This window comes from Chiloscyllium punctatum, chromosome 3 (genome assembly GCF_047496795.1).
Source record: "Chiloscyllium punctatum isolate Juve2018m chromosome 3, sChiPun1.3, whole genome shotgun sequence".
NCBI lineage: Eukaryota > Metazoa > Chordata > Chondrichthyes > Orectolobiformes > Hemiscylliidae > Chiloscyllium > Chiloscyllium punctatum.
The window spans coordinates 53,956,971-53,981,819 of NC_092741.1; the positions used below are offsets into that span (position 1 = coordinate 53,956,971).

The 24,849-nt window shown below is 41.3% G+C and overlaps 1 protein-coding gene across 1 annotated transcript in view; it reads left to right on the forward strand.

Annotated features, from left to right (window-relative positions):
* sh3bgrl2 (SH3 domain binding glutamate-rich protein like 2) overlaps positions 1–24,849 on the forward strand; it is a 112,966-nt gene that overhangs the window by 28,829 nt on the left and 59,288 nt on the right. The window lies entirely within an intron of this gene.

Genomic DNA, 24,849 nt, shown 5'->3' on the forward strand with positions numbered 1-24,849 from the left:
GGTGGGATTCGATCACAATTCCCCAAAGCCTTACCTGGGTCTCTGGGTTACTTGTAAAATGCTGAGATTCCAGGCTCAATATGGGACTCCATTCATCACATCTTGCCTATCAGAGAATGTGAGTCCATCTTCTCTCCATGCTAATATGCTATGCCTAGCTTTTAGTTTGTACAATAACTTTTTATGTGACACATTCTGGAATTCCAAGTACAGTACATCATTCGACTCCATTTTATCCACAGTGCATGTTACACCTTCAAAAACTCTAATAAATCAGTTACTTGTGATTTTCTTTTCACAAGCAGAAGCTGACTCTCCTTGATTAACTTGAGTATTATTCAAAGCCCAGATCAATTCCAACACCTTCCACAAAGCAAACTTCAAGCAAACTAAAGCGTCCTGTTTTCTGCCTCTGTCCCTTATTCAATCGAGGAATTATAGAGTCATAGAGTTGTACAGCATGGAAACAGACCCTACAGCCCAACCCATCCATGCCGAACAGACATCCCAACCCAATCAAGTCCCACCTGCCAGCACCCAGCCCATATCCCTCCAAACCTTTCCTATTCATATACCCATCCAAATGACTCTTAAATGTTGCAATTGTACCAGCCTCCACCACTTCCTCTGGCAGCTCATTCCATATGCGTACCACCCTCGGTGTGAAAATGTCACCCCTTAGGTCTCTTTTCTATCTTTCCCCTCTCACCCTAAACCTATGCCTTCTAGTTCTAGACTACTTTCTATTCTGATAGAAACCTTTACAGAATCTAGGAAATCTTGAAAAACTAATATCAACACTTCTATGATCTCAGTACACCATCTTTTATAATCTTGGGATATAGTTCCTCTGGATTCAGAGACTTGCTAGTTCCAGCTCCATCGGTTTGCTTGGTACTGCTTCCCTGGTGATTTGTCACTTCACCAAGTTCCTCTCTCATTTCTACTTCCTGATCTCCATCTACTAATGGAATATTTTTGAATTCTCTACAGTAAATACATGTGCACAATATTTATTTAAAAATCACACAACACCTGGGTATAGTCCAATAAGTTTAATTGGAAGCACTAGCTTTCAGAGCACCACTGCTTTTTCAGGTGGTTGTGGAGTGCACAATTGTAAGACACAGAATTTATAGCCAAAATTTACAGTGTGTTGTAACTGAAATTATACATTGAAAAATACCTTGGTTGTTTGTTGAGTCTGTCATCTATAAGAATGACCATGATAGTTTCACTTCTTTCATATGTAAATCACAAAACCTTTTTTAAAAATTACATTCTCAGGTTAACTGTAACAATTGGTGTCAGTCAGATAATATGTTAAAGGTGTTAGCCCCCTGAGTGCCCTGTCTGTGCCATAATGTTTAGACTGATTCTAATCTAAAAGGTGAGTTAATAGAGTCTTACATGGATTCAAGCAGTTCTTGAGCAAAGTACAATGTAACTCTGCAAGTACAAATTCACCCCACAAACGTATATGTATATGGGCGCGCGCGCATGTGTGTGTGTGTGTGTGTGTGTGTGTGTGTGTGTGTCTGGGGTGGGGGTTTGTAAGTATCTGTAAGAGAAAGTGTATACGTTTGTGTGTCTGTGTGAGTGTAAAGTGTTCTAAGTCTTTGAGAGGACGCATGTGTAAGTGTAGGAGTGTGTGTGTGTCAGTAGGAGTGTGTGTATGAGTGTCTGTGTGCATATCTGTGTATACATGTTTTGTGTGTATGTGTGTGTCTAGGAGTGTGTGTGTGTGTGTGTGTGTGTGTGTGTGTATAATGCAATGGTGGTCACCTGTAGTGTGACATGAACCCAAGGTCCCGGTTGAGGCCCTCACTTTGGGGACAGAACTTAGCTATCAGCCTCTGCTCAGACACTTTTCGCTGTTGCCTGATCCAAAGTCTGCCATGGAGGATGGTCACCCGAAGGTCCGAGGCTGAATGTCCTGGACCACTGAAGTGTTCCCCAACTGGGAGGGAACCCTCCTGTCTGTTGATTGTTGTGCGGTGCCCATTCATCCGTTGCCGTAGCCTTTGCTCGGTTTCACAAATGTACCATGTCTTAGGGCATCCGTGCCTGCAGCATATGAGGTAGACAACGTTGGGTGAGCCGCATGACTACCTGCCACGTACATAGTGGGAAGTGTTCCCACATGTAATGGTGGTATCCATGTCCACACTCTGACACATCTTGCAGCACCTACTGTGACAGGGTTGTATGGAATTCTCCTGAAAGCTGGGCAGCTTGCTACAAACAATGACCTGTTTGAGGTTTGGTGGTTGTTTAAAGGTGAGCAGTGGAGGTGTGGGGAAGGTCTTGGCGAGGTGCTCATCCTCATTGCATCTCCAAATCATGACAATATTTATTCATTTCATCCATCATTTCCTTTTTGTTCACTATTTTCATTTTCTAGAGGATTCACTCTTACTTAAAAAACAAAATATTAAGTTAAGAATCTGTCTGAGCTCATGTTATCCATTTTAACATTCCTAGCTAGCTTTTGGTCATACTCTAATCCATTCCTCCTGGTTGACCTTTGAGTCATTTCTGCCATTCTTTATATTCTGTCCAGTCTTCTGACCTACTACTTATCTTTGTGCAATCATATTTACCTGAAGTTTTATGAATTTTTAAAAAATTAACCACAGATGGTGGGTGTTTCCCTTTGAATATTTTGAATAATAGGAATATAGTTATTCTGAGCATTTTGGCATATTCCCTTAAATGTCGACCATCTTGTCTCTGTTGATCTATCTCCTAGCTAAGTATGCCAGTTAATTTCATCTAGCTCAACTCATATATTTGTCCCCTTATTTATGTCTAAAATGCTAGTCTTAGATCCATGCTCCTCCCTTTCAAGTGGATATAAAATTCAATTGTGTTGTGGCTTCTCCCAATTAAGGGTCCATTTGCTCTGAGGTCTTTCATTAATTCTATCCCATTGCGAAATAAGAATAACCTGCTTTCTGCCATATTCCAGACCATAATGCTCTCAGAAACTATCTTGAAAGCTTTCGATGACCTCTTCTCCCACGCTATCATTGCCAAAAAAACCAAAAGAACAGCGGATGACAGAAATCAGAAACAAAAAGAGAAATTGCTGTAAAAGCTCAGCAGGTCTGACAGCAACTCTGCAGAGAAAGCAGAATTAACCTTTTGGGTCCAATGACCTTTCTTAAGAACTGATTGTCACCAGGTAAACATTAGTACTGTATATATGTTGAAGATGGAATGGGGGCAGGGATAGGTGGAAAAGGAGCCCAGGGATAGAGAACAGCAGTTGGGTAGACAAAAGGTAAAGGTCAGCCTTGGAAAATAAATAGCTGATAACAGGGACCATTAGAAGCTGACAATGAGATGTTTGTGGTAGCAGCCCATGTAATGAGAAGGTCTGGTGTGTGAGGGCTGGGGTATGGACATGGGAGAAGGTGCTCAGGCCCTAAAATTATTGAACTCCATCTTGAGTCCTGAAGGCTGCAGGATTCTCAAGTGGAGAAGATAAGATTAAATTCCCTACAGTATGGAAACAGGCCTTCAGTCTAACCAGCTCACACTGACCCACCAAAGAGTAAGCCACTCAAACTGATTTCCCCCTGACTAATGCACCTGGCACTGTGGGCAATTTTAGCATGGCCAATTCACCTAACCTGCACATCTTTGGACTGTGAGAGGAAACCAAAGTAAACCCACACAGATACAGGGAGAACATGCAAACTCCACACAGACAGTCACCCTAGGGTGGAATTGAACCTGGGATCTTGGTTCAATTCACTTGGGGACTATTCACCTGGGATCACTGAGGCAGCAGTGCTAATCACTGAGCCACCGTGCCACCCCATTGGAATGTAGTGCTGTTTTTCTAGCTGTGCTGAGCTTCACTGGAGCACTGCAGCAAGCCACATAGAGATGTTACCCGGGGAACACAGTGTTGTGTTGATGTTGCAGGCAATAGAAAGGTCAGGGTCTTTTTTGCCAATTGAATGTAGGTGTTCTGCTAAGTGATTGCCGATTCTGCATTTCATCTCCCCAGTACATAGAACATAGAACAATACAGTGCAGAACAGGCTATTCGGCCCTCGAAGTTGCACTAACCTGTGAACTAATCTAAGCCCATCCCCCTACACTATCCCATCATCATCCGTTTGCTTCTCCAAGGACTATTTAAATGCCCCTAATGTGGCTGAGTTAATTACATTGACAGGCAGAGCATTCTACACCCTTACGACACTCTCAGTAAAGAACCTGTCTCTGACATCTGTCTTAAATCTATCACCCCTCAATTTGTAGTTATGTCCCCTCATACAAGCTGAAAAAGACTCTCACTGTCTACCCTATCTAATACTCTGATCATCTTGTATGTCTCTATTAAATCCCCCCTTAGCCTTCTTCTTTCCAATGAGAACAGACCCAAGTCTCTTAGCCTTTCCTGATAACAGCTTCTCCCCAGACCAGGCCACATCCTGGTAAATCTCCTCTGAATCTTTTCCAATGCTTCCACATGTTGTGACATCAATTTTTAATCTCCACGAAATATGCTCTCGGCTTCAACATTGCAAAGACATATTATAAGCAAATCCTTTGTCACACAATCACAAGTTCACTTTTGCTGCACAATATAGATTTTAAAAATCGTGAAAATGGGACAATATTATGTACAGTATTTGAATTGCAAACGTGCACAAACATTCATTGCAATGGCATGGGAACAAAACAAAGCAGGCATACCTATTTTTCAAAAGCGACATGTTTGAAACCCTACAAATAGCTTTCTACCCAACTAGTCTTTAAATAGATATTACTTATGTCACAAATGACATCCTATGTGCCATGATGAAGGCAAACCACCACTTCTCAACAGTCTGCAGATTTACTCTAAATGGCCACAAAATTCACCTTCAACATGACACCCTGGAGGGACTGCCTTTGTCTTAGTTCTATCTTTTCTATCCGGCTTTGCCAAAAAAACTCTATTGTCATGGTTTAACCTCACTCCATGATCAATACATGGGCATTTACCTCCCACTCCCCCCTCAAAAACATTCTCATGTCTCAATCTTATCAGTACTAGGTCGTGCCTTTACATCAGCTGAAAACAAAGCATCAAGTTTCTCATACACATCAATGGCACCAACTCTACCTCACTGACATTTTTCTCAAATCCTCCAATATCTCAAATCAGAATCATGCACCATTTGCCGAGAGATGCGAGGGAGGAGCGAAGAACTTCTGGGAAGTCATATATTTGTGTGGTTGCGTTACCCGAAACGCTACTCGGGTAGTGTCTCCTACCCATCCTCCTCCTCTAACCAAAAACAAAGGTTCTGTGGTAAGGTAACAAGTTTATTTTTTATTCCTTATTTTTCAACAGTCTCTTTTGGAATTTAGAATAGTGGGAATGGAGGTTAGGGCAGTTGAATGCTCCTCCTGCAGAATGTAGGAGGTAAGTGTCACCACTAGTGTCCCTGCTGACTACATCTGCGGGAAGTGCACCCAACTCCAGCTCTTCGACAACCGCATTAGGGAACTGGAACTAGAGCTGGATGAACTTCGGATCATTTGGGAGGCAGAGGTGGTTATTGAGAGGAGTTACAGGGAGGTCCTCAGGTACAAGAAGAAGGCAGAAGGATTACAGTCAGGGGATGGAAAGGGAACCGGCAGGCAGTGCAGAGAGCCCCTGTGTCCACTCCCCTCAACAATAAATATACCGTTTTGGATACTGTTGGGAGGGGGGGGTGGTCTTACCGGGGAAAGCAGTGGGGCATAGGGCTCTGGCACAGAGACTGTCCCTGCTGCTTAGAAGGGAAGTGGGAAGAGGGAAGAGGAGCAGAGCTGTAGTCATTGGGGACTCCATAGTTAGGGGGACAGATGGGAGGTTCTGTGGAGATGAGAGGGATTCACGGTTGGTGTGTTGCCTCCCAGGTGCCAGGGTTTGTGATGTCTCTGATTGTGTTTTTGGGATCCTTAAGTGGGAGGGGGACCAACCCCAAGTTGTGGTCCACATAGGCACCACAACGACATAGGTAGGAAGAGAGATGGGGATTTCACGCAGAAATTCAGGGAGCTAGGATGGAAGCTCAGAGCTAGAATGAACAAAGTTGTTGTCTCTGGTTTGTTGCCCGTGCCATGTGCTAGTGAGGTGAGGAATAGGGAGAGAGAGGAGCTGAACACGTGGGCTACAGGGATGGTGCAGGAGGGAGGGTTTTGGATTCTTAGATAATTGGGGCTCTTTCTGGGGTAGGTGGGACCTCTACAAGCAGGATGGTCTTCATTTGAATGAGAGGGGTACCAATATCCTGGGGGGGAGGGGGAAATTCGCCAAGGCTATTGGCGTGGGTTTAAACTAATCCAGCAGGGGATGGGAACCAAAATTGTAGTTTGAATAGAAAAGGTTGAGAGTAGGGAGGTCCGAAATCAAGTTTCAGGGACGCAAGATGGCATCGGCAAACAAGAAGTTGGTTTGAAGTGTGTCTACTTCAACACCAGGAGCATCTGGAATAAGGTGGGTGAACTTGCAGCATGGGTTGGTATCTGGGACTTCGATGTTGTGGCCATTTCGGAGACATGGATAGAACAAGGACAGGAATGGTTGTTGCAGGTTCTAGGATTTAGATGTTTCAGTAAGAACAGAGAAGATGGTAAAAGAAGGGGAGGTGTGGCATTGTTGGTCAAGGACAGTATTACAGTTGCAGAAAGGATGTTTGGGGACTCGTCAACTGAGGCTGTATGAGCGGAGGTTAGAAACAGGAAAGGAGAGGTCACCCTGTTGGGAGTTTTCTATAGGCCTCTGAATAGTTCCAGAGATGTAGAGGAAAGGATAGCAAAGATGATTCTCGATAGGAGTGAGAGAGACAGGGTAGTTGTCATGGGGGACTTCAACTTTCCAAATATTGACTGGTAACACAATAGTACGAGTACTATAGATGGGTCAGTTTTTGTCCAGAGTGTGCAGAAGGGCTTCCTGACACAGTATGTAGACAGGCCAACAAAGGGCGAAGCCACATTAGATTTGGTACTGGGTAATGAGCCCGGTCAGGTGTTAGACTTGGACGTAGGTGAGCACTTTGGTGATGGCAATCACAATTCTGTTATGTTTTACTTTAGTGATAGGAAGGGATAGGTGTATACCACTGGGCGAGAGTTACAGCTGGGGGAAAGGCAATTACGATGCGATTAGGCAAGATTTAAGAAGCACAGGATGGGGAAGGAAACTGCAGGGGATGGGCACGTTAGAAATGTGGAGCTTATTCAGGGAAAAGCTCCTGTGTGTCCTAGATAAGTATGTACCTGTCAGGCAGGGAGGAATCTGTAGAGCGTGGGAACTGTGGTTTACGAAGGAAGTGGAATCTCTAGTCAAGAGGAAGAAGAAGGCTTATGTTAGGATGAGATGTGAAGGCTCAGTTAGGGTGCTTGAGGGTTGCAAGGTAGCCAGGAAAGACCTAAAGAGAGAACTAAGAGGCAGGAGGAGACATGAGAAGTTGTTGGCAGATAGGATCAGGGAAAACCCTAAGGAATAAAAGAATGACGAGAGTAAGATTAGGACCAATCAAGGATAGTTGTAGGAAGTTGAGTGTGGAGTCAGAGAATATAGGGGACGCACTAAATGAATATTTTTCGACAGTATTCACTCTAGAAAACGACAATGTTGTCAAGGTGAATACTGAGATACAGGCTACTAGACTAGGTGGGATTGAGGTTCACAAGGAAGAGGTATTAGAAATCCTGCAGAGTGTGAAAATAGATAAGTCCCCTGGGCTGGATGGGATTTATCCGAGGATCCTTTGGGAAGCCAGGGAGGAGATTGCTGAGCCTTTGACATTGATCTTTAATTCGTCATTGTCTACAGGAATAGTGCCAGAAGACTGGAGGATAGCAAATGTGGTTTCCCTGTTCAAGAAGGGGAGAAGAGACAACCCTGGTAATTATAGACCAGTGAGCCTTGCTTCAGTTGTTGCTAATGTGTTGGAAAAGGTTATAAGAGATAGGATTTATAATAATCTAGAAAAGAATAATTTGTTTAGAGATAGTCAGCATGGTTTTGTGAAGGGTAGGTCATGCCTCACAAACCTTATTGAGTTCTTTGAGAAGGTGACCAAACAGGTAGATGAGAGTAAACCGGTTGATGTGGTGTATATGGATTTCAGCAAGGCATTCGATAAGGTTCCCCACAGTAGGCTATTGTACAAAATGCGGAGGAATGGGATTGTGAGAGATATAGCAGTTTGGATCAGTAATTGGCTTGCTGAAAGAAGACAGAGGGTGGTGGTTGATGGGAAATATTCATCCTGGACTCGTTACTAGTGGTGTACTGCAAGGGTCGGTGTTGGTCCACTGCTGTTCGTCATTTTTATAAATGACCTAGATGAGGGCGTAGAAGGGTGGGTTAGTAACTTTGCAGACGACACTAAGGTCGGTGGAGTTGTGGATAATGACGAATGGTGTTGTAGGTTACAGAGAGACATAGATAAGCTACAGAGCTGAGCTGAGAGGTGGCAAATGGAGTTTAATGCGGACAAGTATGAGGTGATTCACTTTGGTCGGAGTAACCGGAATGCAAAGTACTGGGCTAGTTGTAAGATTCTTGGTAGTGTAGATGAGCAGAGAGATCTCAGTGTTCATGTACACAGATCCTTGAAAGTTGCCACCCAGGTTGATAGGGTTGTTAAGAAGGCATACAGTGTTTTAGCTTTCATTAATAGAGGTATCGAGTTCCGGAACCATGAGGTTATGCTGCAGCTGTACAAAACTTTGGTATGACCGCACTTGGAGTATTGTGTACAGTTCTGGTCACCACATTATAAGAAGGATGTGGTAGCTTTGGAAAAGGTGCAGAGGAGATTTACTAGGATGTTGCCTGGTATGGAGGGAAGGTCTTACGAGGAAAGGCTGAGGGACTTGAGGCTGTTTTCGTTAGAGAGAAGGTTGAGAGGTGACTTAGTAGAGACATATAAGATAATCAGAGGGTTAGATAGGGTGGACAGGGAGAGCCTTTTTCCAGGTATAGTGACGGCGAGCACAAGGGGGGCATAGCTTTAAATTGAGGGGTGATAGATATAGGACAGATAGTTATAGGAAAGAGGTAGTTTCTTTACTCAGAGAGTAGTAAGGGTATGGAATGCTTTGCCTGCAACGGTAGCAGATTCGTCAACTTTAAGTACATTTTAGTCATCATTGGGCAAGCATATGGATGTACATGGAATAGTGTAGGTTAGATGGGCTTCAGATTGGTATGACAGCTCGGCGCAACATTGAGGGCCGAAGAGTCTGCACTGTGCTGTAATGTTCTATGTTCACCATACTCAAACTATGTTCTAACCAAAGTTCAATACAGGTTTAACATCACCTCCCTACGTTCTAATTCCAATTTTCCAGAAACAAAGCCCAGTACATGGTTTGCCTTTTTATGATCTTGCTACATATATTTGATTGCAGGAATCTGTTTGCCATCATGGAAGCATTGAAAATAGCAGGAGTAGGCAATTCAGCCCTTCAAGTCTACTCCAATATCTGCTGATAATCCAACTCAGCGCTCTGTTCCTGCTTCCTCCCCATCGATGTTGTCCAGTTAAAGGCATCAAAACATATTTCCCTCTTGAAAACAATGTTTTGGCCTTAACTGCTTTCTGCAGCAGAGAATTCTGTAGGCTCATCACTTTTTGGGTGAAGAAATTTCTCCTCAGGTCAGTCTGAAATGGCCTACCTCATTTCCTTTATCAGTGACCCCTGATGAACCAGGACAATCTTTCCTGTATTTACCATGTCTGGTCCTGTCACAAGTTTATGTGTTTCTGAGAATTTCCCTCCTCATTCTTCTAGATCACAGTGAACATAGGCATTACCAATCCAGTCTCTCTTCATATATCAGTCCTGCATTCCAGGACTCAGTGTGGTAAACCTTCACTGCACCCTTTCCATAGCCAGAACATTCTTCCTCCGGTAAGGAGCGTAAAATTGTGCACACTACTCAGGTGTGATCTCACCAAGGCACTCAACAATTGCAGCAAGACACCCCTGCTCCTGTATTTGAATTCTCTTGCTGTGTAGGCCAACATACAATTTGGCTTCTTTACTACCTGCCGTATGCTTACTTTTAGCAACTTGTGTACAAGGAGATCCAGGTCTCGTGACACCTCACCTTTCCATTCTATCACCGTTCAGGTAATAAACAGCCTTCCTGTTTTTGATACCAAAGTAGACAATACTACAGTTCTCCCCATTATGCTTCTTCTGCCATGCATTTGTCTGCTCATTCAATTGCTCCAAATCACAGTGAAGAACTTTGGCATCCTCCTCACAGTTCACTCTCCCACCCAATTTTATGTTGTCTGCAGACTTGGAGATATTACCTTTAGTTGCCTCATCTAAATCATATTGTGAATAGCTGGCATCATAGCACCACACCAGTCACTGCCTGCCACTCAAATAAAAACCTAAATGGAGAAAATGTTACCTTTCATTTTAAAAGTAGTACAACAAAAGTTAGGAGCAAGCAAAGTGAAACACAGCACAGACCAGGCTAAAAGAATCACAAACAAGCAGTACTTTGATAAGTGGACTTCATTTCTTCTTGCGTAACTTACAAAACTCCAGCATCAAATCAGAAAGAGATGGCAAAACAATACTGAACAACTCAAATGAACTGAAAATAATGCAAACAATGACAACAGCCCACAAAAACAGGAAGAGAATGGAGGACAGTGCATAAAGAGTTATGTAGCGGGAAGTGAGGGAGGTGTGTGTGTATGTATGAAAATGAGGTAAACTTGGAAAATAGTTTGTAAAGAACTGCTGTAGAGGGAATAGGTTAGATAAGAACTTGAGATAAGTGAGTGATTTTAAATGTATACCACATTTGGTGGGGCTTACAAGCTTTCATGAACATGTATAAAGGTGTGCATTGTTTAATCATTGCTGATTTTCAATTTAATTCTGCATTCCTATGTACCTGTACATGCTGCCCCATGCCTGCAAAAAGACCTGACACCATTCTGGCTTGCAATAATCAAAAAGAAGCCTTTGACCAAATTAAGATCCTTTTTTCCCGAAAAAGGTACCCTCAAAACAAAATTACTTTTGACTCTTGAATTGAACTAAACATTGTAAAGATTGAAGTCAAAGCCTTTGGTCTCTGTTCTGCCACAAACTGCATTGTCTAGATCTGGCAACCGACTGTTTTATGAACCACCTTGTTTCCAACATGTATCAAGTTCAACTCAAACATGCCTCAAAAGCAACTCTCTTGACCAAGATAAGCCATAGCTCATCAGCTGCTGAAACTCTCAACCACACCCTTGTTACGTAGACACTCAAATAATCCAAAGCATTGATAATGGTCTTCATTCTACATTAATCTGAGCTCATTGAATGTTCTGCTGCAAATACCTTAATTGATAAAAGTCCCACTCACCCATCAGTCCTATGCTCCTTATCTCTCACTGTCTCCTGCATTATTACTCCTCTATGTAGCTGTGGTCTTCCAATTCAGGCCTCTTGGGCATTCCTAATTTTAAGTTTCACAAATGACAGCAGTATCTTCAGCTGTCAATGCCCTAAGCTCTAGAAATCTCTCTCCAGCGCTCTGTCTTGTAAGAGTCTCCTTAAAACCCAGTTTTGGCCAAGCTTTCATTTGTCTTCCCTAATGTCTGCTCATCTCAAACAGTGCCAATTGTTTCCCAGGCACATGACCATGCTCTCCAAGACTAACGGATGTCACCATTTCCTAATGTATACCTTGTCCTAAAGCAAGGCACACCTTTAGTGGCCTAAAGAGGACTCCGACTGTGACTTCTTTCCCTTGATATTCCTTAGTTTCAGACAACTACGTCATGATGTATTGCACCCATATCATCACTCACCACTGCATTGAGACTCTCTTTTATTAGTAAAGCTATCCCACATTCTTTTCCTTTTTGTCTATTCCTCCAGAATATCGGCTACTCTTGGAATACTGATTCCCAATTTTGGTCTCCCTGCAACCCTGATAGCTATCAAATCATATTCATTTATTTTTACCTGCACTGTCGACTCATCTATCTTGTTAAGAATGCAGCATGCACTCAAAGAAAAAGCCTGAAGATATGACCTTATAGACTTATTATTTACTCTGGTTCTGGTTTTTACTGCACTGCTCTGTATTCCATATTCCAAATCTTCTCCCCCTTACTGTCAACATCAATTATCATTTACCTCTTCACTACCCTGCACACCTGCTCTCTTTCTTTCTGAATTTCAAATGCCCCTTCAATCAAACACCTCTCCAATTGAGTTGTAAACTAATTAGTTTAGATTAAAAAGGCACATATGGAGCAAACATTGGAGAAATTTGATATTTTACAGCAGAATTTCATGTCCAACAGGAAACAACAAGTCTGTGGGATGACAAGATGGAAGTATGGATCACTTTCAAACTGGAGTTTGAATTCCAATTTCTCCATTTGTGATCGCTGAAACTTTAGCACCAGGCCTGCTGGAAAATTATTTCTAATTTACACACATTTTGACATGCTAAAAAGAGGCAGTTGCTCCATTGCTACGTTCAGTTATAAAAAATAACTTAATGTACACATCTATTTCAGTGACAATTTCAGCAACGTTTAACAAAAAGACAATACTGGCACAGCACTGAAATACTGGTCCTGTTTACTAGATGTACCTCAAGATACACTGATGAAAGAAATTCTTGGGAAATTTAAACTTCTGATGGGCAACTACCCAACATCTGAAACTTTCCCGAAAAATCTCCAACTCTGACTTAAGTTATCATTAAGGAAGGTTCCAACTCCTTTAGTATGACAGTTACCCAAGTACTGTTATATAGATTTTTAAAAAAAACATGCCCATCTCCTGAGTAAAATATAACAGATTCCATTAAATCCCTTCATATTCATTCATCGACGCCCCCACCCCAAAAGTTCTATCTTGCCCTCAACCTGTCGCAGCCCCTTCCTCTTCAACCACCTCCTGCCATTCTGCCCCTTAAACAGCTACATAAATGACAAATACAGCTTTACATTTATATACATCAATTTGTATAACTCAGAGCATTTTAACCACTGAACTCTCACTTAGCAGGATCTCACAAGAGCATTGTGGGAATGATTAGAAAATCGGTCACTATGTTGATTGAAGGATAAATAATGGTCAAACAGTAGGTTTAAAGAGCTTCGGATCAGAAAAAATACAAACTATTGAGAAAATCTCCATGTAGTTTCATTTATCAATAATTTCATTGGAGAAAATAGAGTAATGCCACTTCAGTCCCATTGTCATGCTGTAACATTTCTGGAAATTATAGGCAATTATATCTAAATAATAGAAATGCTGGAACTGCCACATCAAGCAATTGCTTGAAGTCAAAACATTAAAAATAGTGTCATAAAAGTATACTCCACCCCCCCCCCCCCACCCACAAAGGATTATCAGGAAGTAAAAACAACAGTTAAATAATTTTACCAACCTCTTTAAGTCGCAACATTATTTGAAATACACTTGGTTCATAATTTCTCAAGGCACTATATTACAAACTTTCAAATCAACTATGTACACTGTATTCATGACATTCTGAAATTAGTTATTTTTCAGGCTTCTCAGCCTGCTATTTATGCATAATCAGATTCTTTTGCTGAAGTAACTAGAGTAACTATAATTGACCTCTAACTAGCTTTTTCACCTCATATCTCGTCTTCTCTCACTGGCAATCATTATTCTTGTTCTTGCTATGAAAGAGATTTCATAATATTTGTCAAACATGAACACATTGTACTCCATTAAAATATCTGATCTCCTGTTTATTTTATGGGGACATTATGTCCAAATTCACAGAATTTAAAGTATAATCCCCTGCAAGTTCAACATCTGGGAGGGGGCTAAACTTAGCATCAGTGAACAGGTTATTGCTTAGTAAGTACTGTCTGATTTCACTTCCCATCACTTTGAAACAATTCAAAACAGAATCATAGGATGCTTCTTGGTCAAGTTGGATTACCCAGCATTTTCTGGAGAAGACATACCCAGGCAACCTCCCATATTTCCGGATAGAAGCCTGTATTGTATCTGTACAGCTTGGATAGGGGCAAGCGTGGACCTGGAGGCGCACAATTCTTCAATCCAATTACTAGGATGTTGACTAGGCCCATAGCCTTTGCAGTATCCAGTGCCTTCATCAGTCTTTTGATGCTAAGTGGAGTGAGTTGAATTGGTTGAAGATCTGAAATGGAATGAACACATGGCGGGAGCCAAGATAAATCATCCCCTCAGCCCTTCTTGCTGAAGATGGATGCAAATGCACCTGCTTTGTGTTCTGTGACTGATGTGCTGGACTCCCATGTGGTTCTGGATAGATTATTTGTGGCGCCTATGCCTCCTGTTTGTTGTTAAATTCATGACTGGATTTGGCAGGACTGCAGAGTTTGGTTTTGATCTTTTGATTATGATATTCTTTAGCTTTGTCCGTTGTAAGCTTTTTCCACTTGAGGGTGCCCTCAATGTGAAGCTGGGGCTTCATAATGGTTGTGTAGTGGTGACTCCTACCAATACATGGACAGATGGGTATCTGTCACAGGTATATAGGTGAGGACAAGGTCAAGTAGACATTTACCTCTTCTTGGTAAAAACAATGACTACAGATGCTGGAAACCAGATTCTGGATTAGTGGTGCTAGAAGAGCACAGCAGTTCAGGCAGCATCCAAGGAGCAGCGAAATCGACGTTTTGGGCAAAAGCCCTACCTGATCACCTTCTGTAAACCCAGGCATGGAGCCATGTTCTTTAGGGTCCAGTCAGCTTGGTCAGTAATGGCGCTACTACTAAGACAGTCTTGTGATGGAAATTGAAGTCCCCGATCAGAATGTTTGTGACCCTCATTAAACATTGAGTATTAAGGCAGTGAAAGGAGATGGGATTGAGGGTGGTGGATGAGACACAATCAGTACTTTGATCACAAAGTTAGTCTTCCAAGACAACTCCTTCCTGACTGTGTCATCTTTTCTGATGGGTTTGTCTTCCTGATAGTGATGCAGTCTTTTGAACATGGAGTGTATGGTCTGATGCATTAAGAATCACTATATCAGGCTGTTGCTCAACTTCTGTGGGACAGCTCTTCCAAATTTGGCCCAATTAGTGAGGAGCATTTTGCTGGGTGAATAGGACAGATTTGCCAATGTTACTCCTGATGCCTAGCCAGGTTCTGGATGGACCACCCAGTTTCATCCCTTATGTTAACCATTCATGATAGTATTGATGTAATAGAGCAGCTTGTTAGACCGTTTCAGAGGAGGGCTGTGTAGGTTATTTATCCATATTTTTGTATCTCTGCTGATTTAATCATTATGATTTGTTTCACTAACCATTAAAATAAATGAAAAGTGGAGGATATTAAATAATTTAATTTCCTGGCTGGTGAATAATTCAATGTAATTGGTTGCTTCCCCACTTCACTGATGTTCCAGTTGCTGCTCACCATGTAGGTCAAACTTTATTGCAGACACAATTCTATCAAAATTGTAGGTATACTTACAATGTTCAGCCCTGCAATGGAGCTGGCACAGGCAGGAATGCAGTGTCACTAACCATACCCTTGTCACATATTGACCAATATTGCCAGAACTGGAAATGGGAGCAGAAACCCCAAAATCAGGTCCCAACCAATGTTTTCGAAGGCCACCTGCCTTGGGCCATAGTCTTGGGTAAAATGTCAATGTAGGTCTGAGAGGATGCTGTTTGTTTTGAGATTTTAGGCTGGACTTGTGTTGTTAACGACAGCAAAACCTGAGCACTACTTGAAATAACTCCACAGAGGCCAGTACCCCATCATCAAGTCACCCTTTATTGACACGTGGTGAATTCTTGAAACTGATCCAGCTCCTTCAGCGGTCTCAGAATGAAAAGAATCTCTGACACTCCTGTTTATATCTGTCAGATATAAACCAGATCAACAGCCCCAATCAGGGAACTCATATTCTATGAAGTCCACCTGGCTGATCTCATTACAATCACTATTACAGTTACTACAATGAAATTCTTCTGATGTCTGAACCTGCACAGAGTGACACACAAACCCAGAACTTCTCTGATCCTCCAGACAGTGAACTATTGCGGCAGCCAGCACCCCCCTGCCAACGCAAAATACATTACACCCAGTCGGTAATCGATTGAAAGTCAATTGAATTGATGAGAATATCCACCAGTTAGCCTCATTGTAAAAAACACTTGGAAAGATTTCCATCTTGCTGATTGAGGCCTAACTGCATTTTTATCGATAAACTTCACAATTCAAGGCCTCTCACTGGCCACGAAAAGCTAATTTCATATGTAAGGGATACTAATTTTTTCCACAGTAAACCACACAAATTTTATTTTTCTCATAGGTTATTTATCCATATTTTTGTATCTCTACTGATTTAATCATTATGATTTGTTTCATTAGCCATTAAAATAAATGAAAAGTGAAGGATATTAAATAATTTAATTTCCTGGCTGGTGAATAATTAAATGTAATTGGTTGCTTCCCCAGTTCACTGATGTTCCAGTTGCTGCTCACCAAAACATCCCATTGATTTTTCTGTTTACAAGATTCAAACTTCCTTGAGAAAAGGAAAAATTTCACCATAGAGACCACTGGCTCTGGGCCACTAAACTTCCTGCACTTCACAGTGAACCTAATGTCACATGCTGTTCAAGAACACAAGCTGCAAGAAGGTTAGAAAACAAGGATCCTTTATTCCACTGGCACCGAATCTTTATAAACATTGATGGGAAGCTTAACTCTGAGAAGTGAACTATCTACCAATGGATGTTAATAGCTGACACTCCAGATCCACCTGGACACTGTTGGGAGCAAAGTTCCTGACTTCTAACCAGCCGGGTAGCGTAGTTCAGTAGGTAAAGCTCCTGTTACTAATTTCCGGTGATCATGTGAATTAGATTTTCTTGTCCATCAGATCGCCAAAGAACTTTTTTCACCTCATAGAGTCATGGAGATGTACAGCATGGAAACAGACCCTTCAATCCAACTCATCATGGCTTCTTGGACTCGAGGGTACCGGCCAGGCAGACCACCAAGACCTCCTGCCTCGTTGAGTTGCCTTTCTGCTTCTCTGGCTTCGGGTTTCTGCAAAAGACAAAGTGGCTGTGTGCAGAGGTGGGCTGGACAGAAGGTTTGCCTCACACTTCTGGCATTGTTGAAGTTATTTTAAAAAATTATGAAACATAAATTAGCCCCCTCAAGTCCTATACCTCTAACATGCCAACAAATGCTGCGTCATGCCCTGTACCCATGCCCTATAACCAAACATGGGTGAAACGTGAACCCTAAGCTGTGAAAATAGTAATTCCTTTTTTGAGGTCTGGACTTCTCATTGTTGGTCCCCTCTATTATTTTGCAGTCATAGTGAAAATCTGTGCCTAATCTAAAAAGAAGTCGTGTTGACCAGCATACATTTTTAACCACTTCTGTACCTGTTAGTCAGTGCATTTTATTTTATTCACGGAATGCTGCTAATGCTGGCAAGGCCATTATTATAGATTCCAAGCTGTTATTGAGAAGGTGGTGGGGAGCCACCTCCTTGAATATTACTGAGTGGCTAACTGGGCCGTCTCAGAGGGCAGTTCAGAGTCAACAGCATTAATCCAGACCTACAGCACACAGAGATTTTGAATTCCTATTTCTGGTTTATTAGTCTAGGCATCTGAAATACTAGTTCAATAACATAACCACGTGCTTCGTTACTTATGGGGGAATTGGCTTTTTTATTGGTTATTGATTGCTGCTTCAAGGTAATGTGTTGATTCCTCATTGTGAATCTCCTATCCTTAGTGTAAGCTTATATTCATCTTTCATTTTGTATACCAGTAGATTCGATGTAGGGTTTTACGGCCTTCCTTTATTATTCAGAACTTCAAACTGTCAGTTTGTTGTTTCTTTCAGGATAATTGCAGAATGAAGGCAGATGCAAATGAACATAATAATGTAGCTGACTTGTTTCTTAATAAAATAAGCATTTAGTTTTTATTTTGGTTTTTCTGGTATTTAGTGCACAAATCAATAAGATGTGAACAAAATTGGCTTTCCAACTGCATTGAAAGAATATCTAAAGGTTAGTGGAGAGACGGCAGTGTTGTGATATCTCACACGACTGATGATCCTGATTAAAGTTTTGGCGACACATTTTTGAATTTTACGATGGTAGATGGTGAAACTTGAAGTCAGTAGAAATCTGGAATTTAAAAAGCTAGTCTGTTGGTGACCATGTAATGAGGTTAAAAACAATGACTGCAGATGCTGGGAACCAGATTCTAGATTAGTGGTGCTGGAAGAGCACAGCAGTTCAGGCAGCATCCGAGGAGCAGTAAAATCGATGTTTCGGGCAAAAGCCCTTCATCAGGAATAAAGGCAGAGAGGCTCTCTGTAATGAGTATCTTTTAAAAAGTTCACTAGTATTCATTAGGTAAAGAAATCTACCAATCCTGCCTGATCTGATCTACATGTAAGTCTGGACCTGCACCAAGGCAGTTGACTTTGAATTGGTCCGGTAAACCACTCAGTTGGACAGCCTGTGAAAGATGAGTAAACACTGCCTCAACCAATGATGCACACGCCCCACGAATAAAGAATAACAAATTATATAAAGGCTGGATTTGATAGGATTATGCATTGACATTTCAAGAAATGTTTAAAAACATATATATTTTCAGTAAGTTACATGTAACTTGTGTGTGTGGGTGGGAATTGATGCTTTGATGAAGTAATGAGATGAAAATGTGAATTCAGTGGTTGCATTCTGCAGCAATGAACACATTAAGTCAGCGTAGGTTGGGAGATAGAGTCGATCGCCAGTTTGTATTTTCTGTTGAGAGTAAAGGATCGTTAAACTTACATCAACCTCACTTTTCCTAAAATTTCAGTTTTTTGTCAGACTGACCTGTGTACGGTTATCAATGTTGAGATATAATTCTGCTTGTAGTTACCACCAGTTTTATTTTTTTCAGTAATCCTTTGCTATCTTAATCATTTTCTCTGCAAGTGTTCCTGCCTTATGTAAATATGTACTCCTCGCTGCTGAATGCAACTGATCACCCTAACAACTGGTCCTTCTGTCATCCAAACATCATGCACTTCAAGATAGTTAAAAAAATTTTAATTTACATAGAGCTAGATTATTAGTAAGAAAACAGATTATAATTTTCCTGAGAAATAAAGCATGTATTGTCAAAGTTTAATAGGTCTGATGATTTCATTTGAGAAGTTTTCGAAAGAGGAGCTTCACATAGGAACAGATGTTTCACTTCAGAACCTGTGCAATAAATTTGATACTTTTCTGTATAATAGGACAAAAACGTTATTACCCTTTGCAAAGATTTCTCAGATCTATATGTGCATTTTATACTTTTCAAAGGATTCCTACAGTATAACAACTTTGGAACTATGTCATTGGCTGTAAAGTGCTTTGGAGTGACGTAAGATCAAGAAAGGTGGTATTTAGATGTATTTGCTTTCTATAAGAAAAGATGACTGTCAAAACCCAGTAGCTGGCACAGCAAATATGAAGGTAGGAAACTGACTCTTCAGAACAGGGTGTAACATACACTTCAGCCCTCATTTTAGTTTAGTGGAGATGGTGCTGCATGACAGTGGTTCTATTTGCCATTTCTAACGTCACCATAAAGCACAGGGTTCCAGCATATTTGGAAACAAAGAGAAATCTTAAGAGTGCAGTTGAATATTGTTGCTGCTTGTTAGCTGTCCTCATGTTAGGTAACATAGTTCTGTCATTAACAAACACAGAGAATGCTGGAGCAACTAGCAGATCTGGCATCATCCCTGGAGAGAAAAAAACAGAGTTAACAAATAAAGTCGAGCATGATTTCTTCAGAACTCAGGAAGAGTCAGACTGGGGGACCAGAAATGTTGATTCTGTTTTTCTCTGCCCAGAAACTAAAAGAAACTACTGAGTTTCTCCAGCATTCTCTACATTGGCTTCACATTTCCAGCATCCATCATTTGCTTTTATTTATAGTTCTGTCGTTGTCTGATTCATGGTTTAGAACATTAATAGGTCAGATACCTTTGAAAACCCCAGGTAGTAAAACTCCCACTGTGAATTCATATTTAAAGAGTGTTGAGAGGTAATGGTGTCTCTGTCATGGCAGCCTAACATAGCCAGCATCCCTGTGCTTCCCCTTCTCTTGTATAAAGGCAGGAGGATCCCTATGTGACTGTAAAAATAAGTTGGTATTAAATGAGCAGAGATCGCATGTAATTGCTCCTTATCTACCTCTATTACATCTATTTTTCAGTTTTAACTGAACAGAAACTCCTCAGTATTGTTGCCATTAGTATTTTTTTGTCCATTGTGCCACTGTTTACTAACATGATATGCTGCCATTATGTCTTAGTTTTGTTCTGTCTTGTTCAAGTGGCATGTGGATAAATCCTTGATTTAGATAACACTCAACTGAGTCAAGGAAGCAAAGGCGGATTCCATGCTCTTTCTTTCTCTCATGGACACACAATCTAAAGTTATAAAAGAAAATGAAGAGTACTTTTAAGCATTTGTTGTTTAGCAACAGATGCTGTTTTTACATGAAGCACTGAACTTTATCATAAGTTGAATTAACTTAATAAGCACTTAGGACAGTTAGTCCAGTATTGGAGTGTTCATAGCCAATAGGATTGGTCAGGTATCTGGTGATATCCTGTACCACTAGTGTAGCTATGAAACTATTCACTTACAGAGGTCTATTATGACTGGATACTTTGTAACAACAGTCTCAAATTACATTTTGGTTCAAAACCATTTTTGCTTTCATACTTGCCTTTGGAATAGGCACGTGAAAAAAATCTGAAAACATGTGCATTGTAACACAAAGAACTTTAAAACTTGCTTAGATGTTGGACATGTAACTAGTTGCTTTTCAATAGATATGTCACACTTTTGCTTTCTGTTCCTCGCTGGTTGCAAGCAGTTTTGTTTTGTTTGTGTTTTGAGAGATCTTAGCATATTTTAAGGGAAAGAAAAAGTTGTTCTATTGAAATTATTGCAGTTGGTAGTATTTGGCTAATGTTTGAGTTTAAAATCGGGAGGGAGTGGCTTTCATTTCAGAAGAACCATTAAAATGTTTAGCTCTGTAAAAGTTAGTATTAAAATTGAAAATCAATGCCAGCAACAGAAGAAAATGCAGTAGCAACCTTTACTATCTTCTACCCTTCAACCTCTCTCAGATGTCATCCATTTCAAAAGATTGATTTTGGTGACCATTACAATTACAATAAAGTAAACATCATTCAGTAAGAGATGTGTATTTATTTAACACGATTAGTATTTTCTTCTCATTTTTAATGCAGGAAAATAATTACAGACGGGTTTACAGTGGCATTTGAACACAATGGAGTAAAGTATCCATGAGCTGTTCTTGATTTCCAATCATAACCCCTGGAAAAATTGACTGACGGACTGTATCTGCAGGGATTCCTGTAATCAGGCACAGACAATAAGAATTGGGATATTGGAACTTTAGAATTGATAAAGTTCTAAAGGGAATGCATTTGACCCATCTTGTCCATGCCAAACCAAAGACACCCAGATGCCCTTTCTAATTCCATCTTCCTGCATCAGGCCCATAGTTCTGCAACTTATACTGTTTAAGGAGTAGATCCACGTTCTTTTTAAAAGATTTAGGGTCTCTGCTTCCACCATCAACTCAAGCGTCAAATTCCAAGTAGCTACCATCCTCTACATGAAAAGGGTTCTCCTCACACTCCTCTACTCCTTATGCCACTTAGTTTGAATTTCTGATATCTGGTTTTTGAACTGTCCGCCGAAGGAAACAGGTTCTTCCTATCTACTCCACTTCTATCCCTCACAATTTCATGTGCCTCAGTTATATCACTGCTCAGCCATCTCCATTCCAAGGAAGACAACTCCAACCTCTCCAATATTTGCTTGTAGCTACAATTCTCCTGCCCTGGCAACATTCTAGTAAATTTTGTCTCCAGAGTAATAATGTCCTTACTGTAATGTGGTGACCAGAGCACAGCACACAATACTCTAGTTGTGACCTCACCATTACCTTATACAGTTTCATCGTTATATCCCTATTTTTGTATTGTATACCTTTGCTAATGGATGAGACCATTCCATCTGCCTTCCTGACAACCTTATTTATGTACTGCTACCTTTAGGGGCCAGTGCACGTGCACACCAAAATCTCTCATGTCTTCTACCCCTCTAAGTATATTCCTGTTTATTTTGTATGCCCCTTGTATGTTTAATCTCCCAAAATGCATTACCTCAGACTTACCAGAGTTGAACTCCATCAGCCACTTTCCTGCCCACTCCACCAACCCATCTCAATTATTATGGAGCTTACAGCTATCCTCTACACTACCTATTATGTGGCCAATTTTTGTCTGCAAATTTCCAAATTGTGTCCCCCACGTTCAAGTCCAAATGATTAATGTATAAAACAAACAGCAGCGGAACACCACGTGAAACAGCTTTCTATTCACAAGGTCAGCCATTAACCATTACCCTCTGTTTCCTTTTTACTAAGCCTGTATATTCTTGATGAAAGTAGTCTCAACGGGACCAAATTAATTCAGTTTTAGTCAGCTTTGTTTGAGTTGCTGGCAAGGAAATTTCACAAGGCTGTTGGTAATCAAGTGGAACGCTTTATCATTTACATTTTAAAATTTCAATGTGTCCTTTATTTTCCATTTTTCCTATCTCACAAAGAGGGATGGCTCATTGTGGCAAACTAACTTGCAGTCCAGGTGAGGAAATGGCAACCCTTCATAAATGAAAACATATGAGCTGAAGCATTTGTGAAACTTTGAAGTTAATCTTGCTGTTTACCTAGCTCAATGTGCTGTTTTTGGCCACCACTTGAACAAATCTTAGACAACAGATACAAGAAAGCATGAGTTTTCACAGAGATAGAACGGAATCTGGGAGTCCTGTCTCTAAACCAGGCCCTTCCCATTTTTTCTGGGAGGGAGCATTGGGGAACAGGGACAGGATGTTCACATCTGGAGTTCATGAAGGCAGCAGCACATCCAAATGTTCAGCTGTTTCTTCAGTTAGAAGCATTTTTACGACCATGATTTCCAAAATGCAACTCATGGGCTTTAGACATTTCAGGAGTGGGTCTGAAGCTACCAGAGTATTTTGGGGAGTTACGGTACCATAGAACACAGAACATAGAAAAATACAGCTCAGTACAGGCCCTTTGGCCCTTGATGTTGGACCGATCCAAGCCCACCTAACCTACACTAGCCCACTATCCTCCATATGCCTATCCAATGCCCGTTTAAATGTCCATAAAGAGGGAGAGTCCACCACTGCTACTGGCAGGGCATTCCATGGACTCACGACTCGCTGAGTAAAGAATCTACCCCTAACATCTGTCCTATACCTACCACCCCTTAATTTAAAGCTATGCCCCCTCGTAATAGCTGACTCCATACGTGGAAAAAGGTTCTCATGGTCAACCCTATCTAAACCCCTAATCATCTTGTACACCTCTATCAAGTCACCTCTAAACCTTCTTTTCTCCAATGAAAACAGCCCCAAGTGCCTCAGCCTTTCCTCATACGATCTTCCCACCATGCCAGGCAACATCCTGGTAAACCTCTTCTGCACCCGTTCCAGTGCCTCCACATCCAGTGCGACCAAAACTGCACACAATACTCCAGATGCGGCCGCACCAGAGTCTTATACAACTGCAACATGACCTCAGGACTCCAGAACTCAATTCCTCTACAAATAAAAGCCAGTACGCCATATGCCTTCTTCACCGCACTATTTACCTGGGTGGCAACTTTCAGAGATCTGTGTACATGGACACCAAGATCCCTCTGCTCATCCACACTACCAAGTATCCGACCATTAGCCCAGTACTCCATCTTTTTGTTACTCATACCAAAGTGAATCACCTCATACTTACCCACATTGAACTCCATTTGCCACCTTTCTGCCCAGCTCTGCAGCTTATCTATATCCCGCTGTAACCTGCCACATCCTTCCTCACTGTCAACAACTCCTCCGACTTTTGTATCATCCGCAAACTTGCTCACCCAACCTTCTAGCCCCTCCTCCAGGTCATTTATAAAAATGACAAACAGCAATTGTCCCAAACAGATCCTTGCGGAACACCGCTAGTAACTGCACTCCAAGATGAACCTTTACCATCAACTACTACCCTCTGTCTTCTTCCAGCCCTTTTGGAATTGTTAAGAGTAGGCATAAATTTGTGTAAGAAGTACAAGGTTCGTGTGACTGCCAAGCTTTCAAATCATTTAAATCTCCTGCTGTTTTAGAAACAACAGCATGCAGTTGAAAACGTCAGTGCTTGCAATTCCTGTAGACGTCACAGGGCTAGCGTGATCGGATTTGTGCTGCTGGACCGATACCACACACTGTCATTATCATATTGGATGGTTATAAATTCCTAGTTTGACTAACAGCTCCAAGTGATCATAAAGAGGTAATCTGTTTTTGATGTGGGGCAAAGAATACAAATGTTTGTATTTAGAAGGGCTTAGGCATTCGAAAGGATTTATATGTATTGAATAGTCTTTTATTAAGTAGAGTGTGATTTTTAATACAGTGAAGTCCATAATAGAAACAAAGAAGTTGATTTTATTTCATCTCACCCTGGCTCTTGAGGTTTGCCATGATAGACATTAGATAGTTTGGCATCAGGAATATAATGTCAAAGTTTAGTGGATGGACCATGGGTTGCCAAGGGGATATAAATGGTTACAGTATGAGGATAGAGGAGCATTCATTGCCATGGAGTGTGTGAGGGCTGTGAAGGTGAGGAGGGCATGTGCTAGTATGGATAGGGCACAGGGAATGTATGAGAA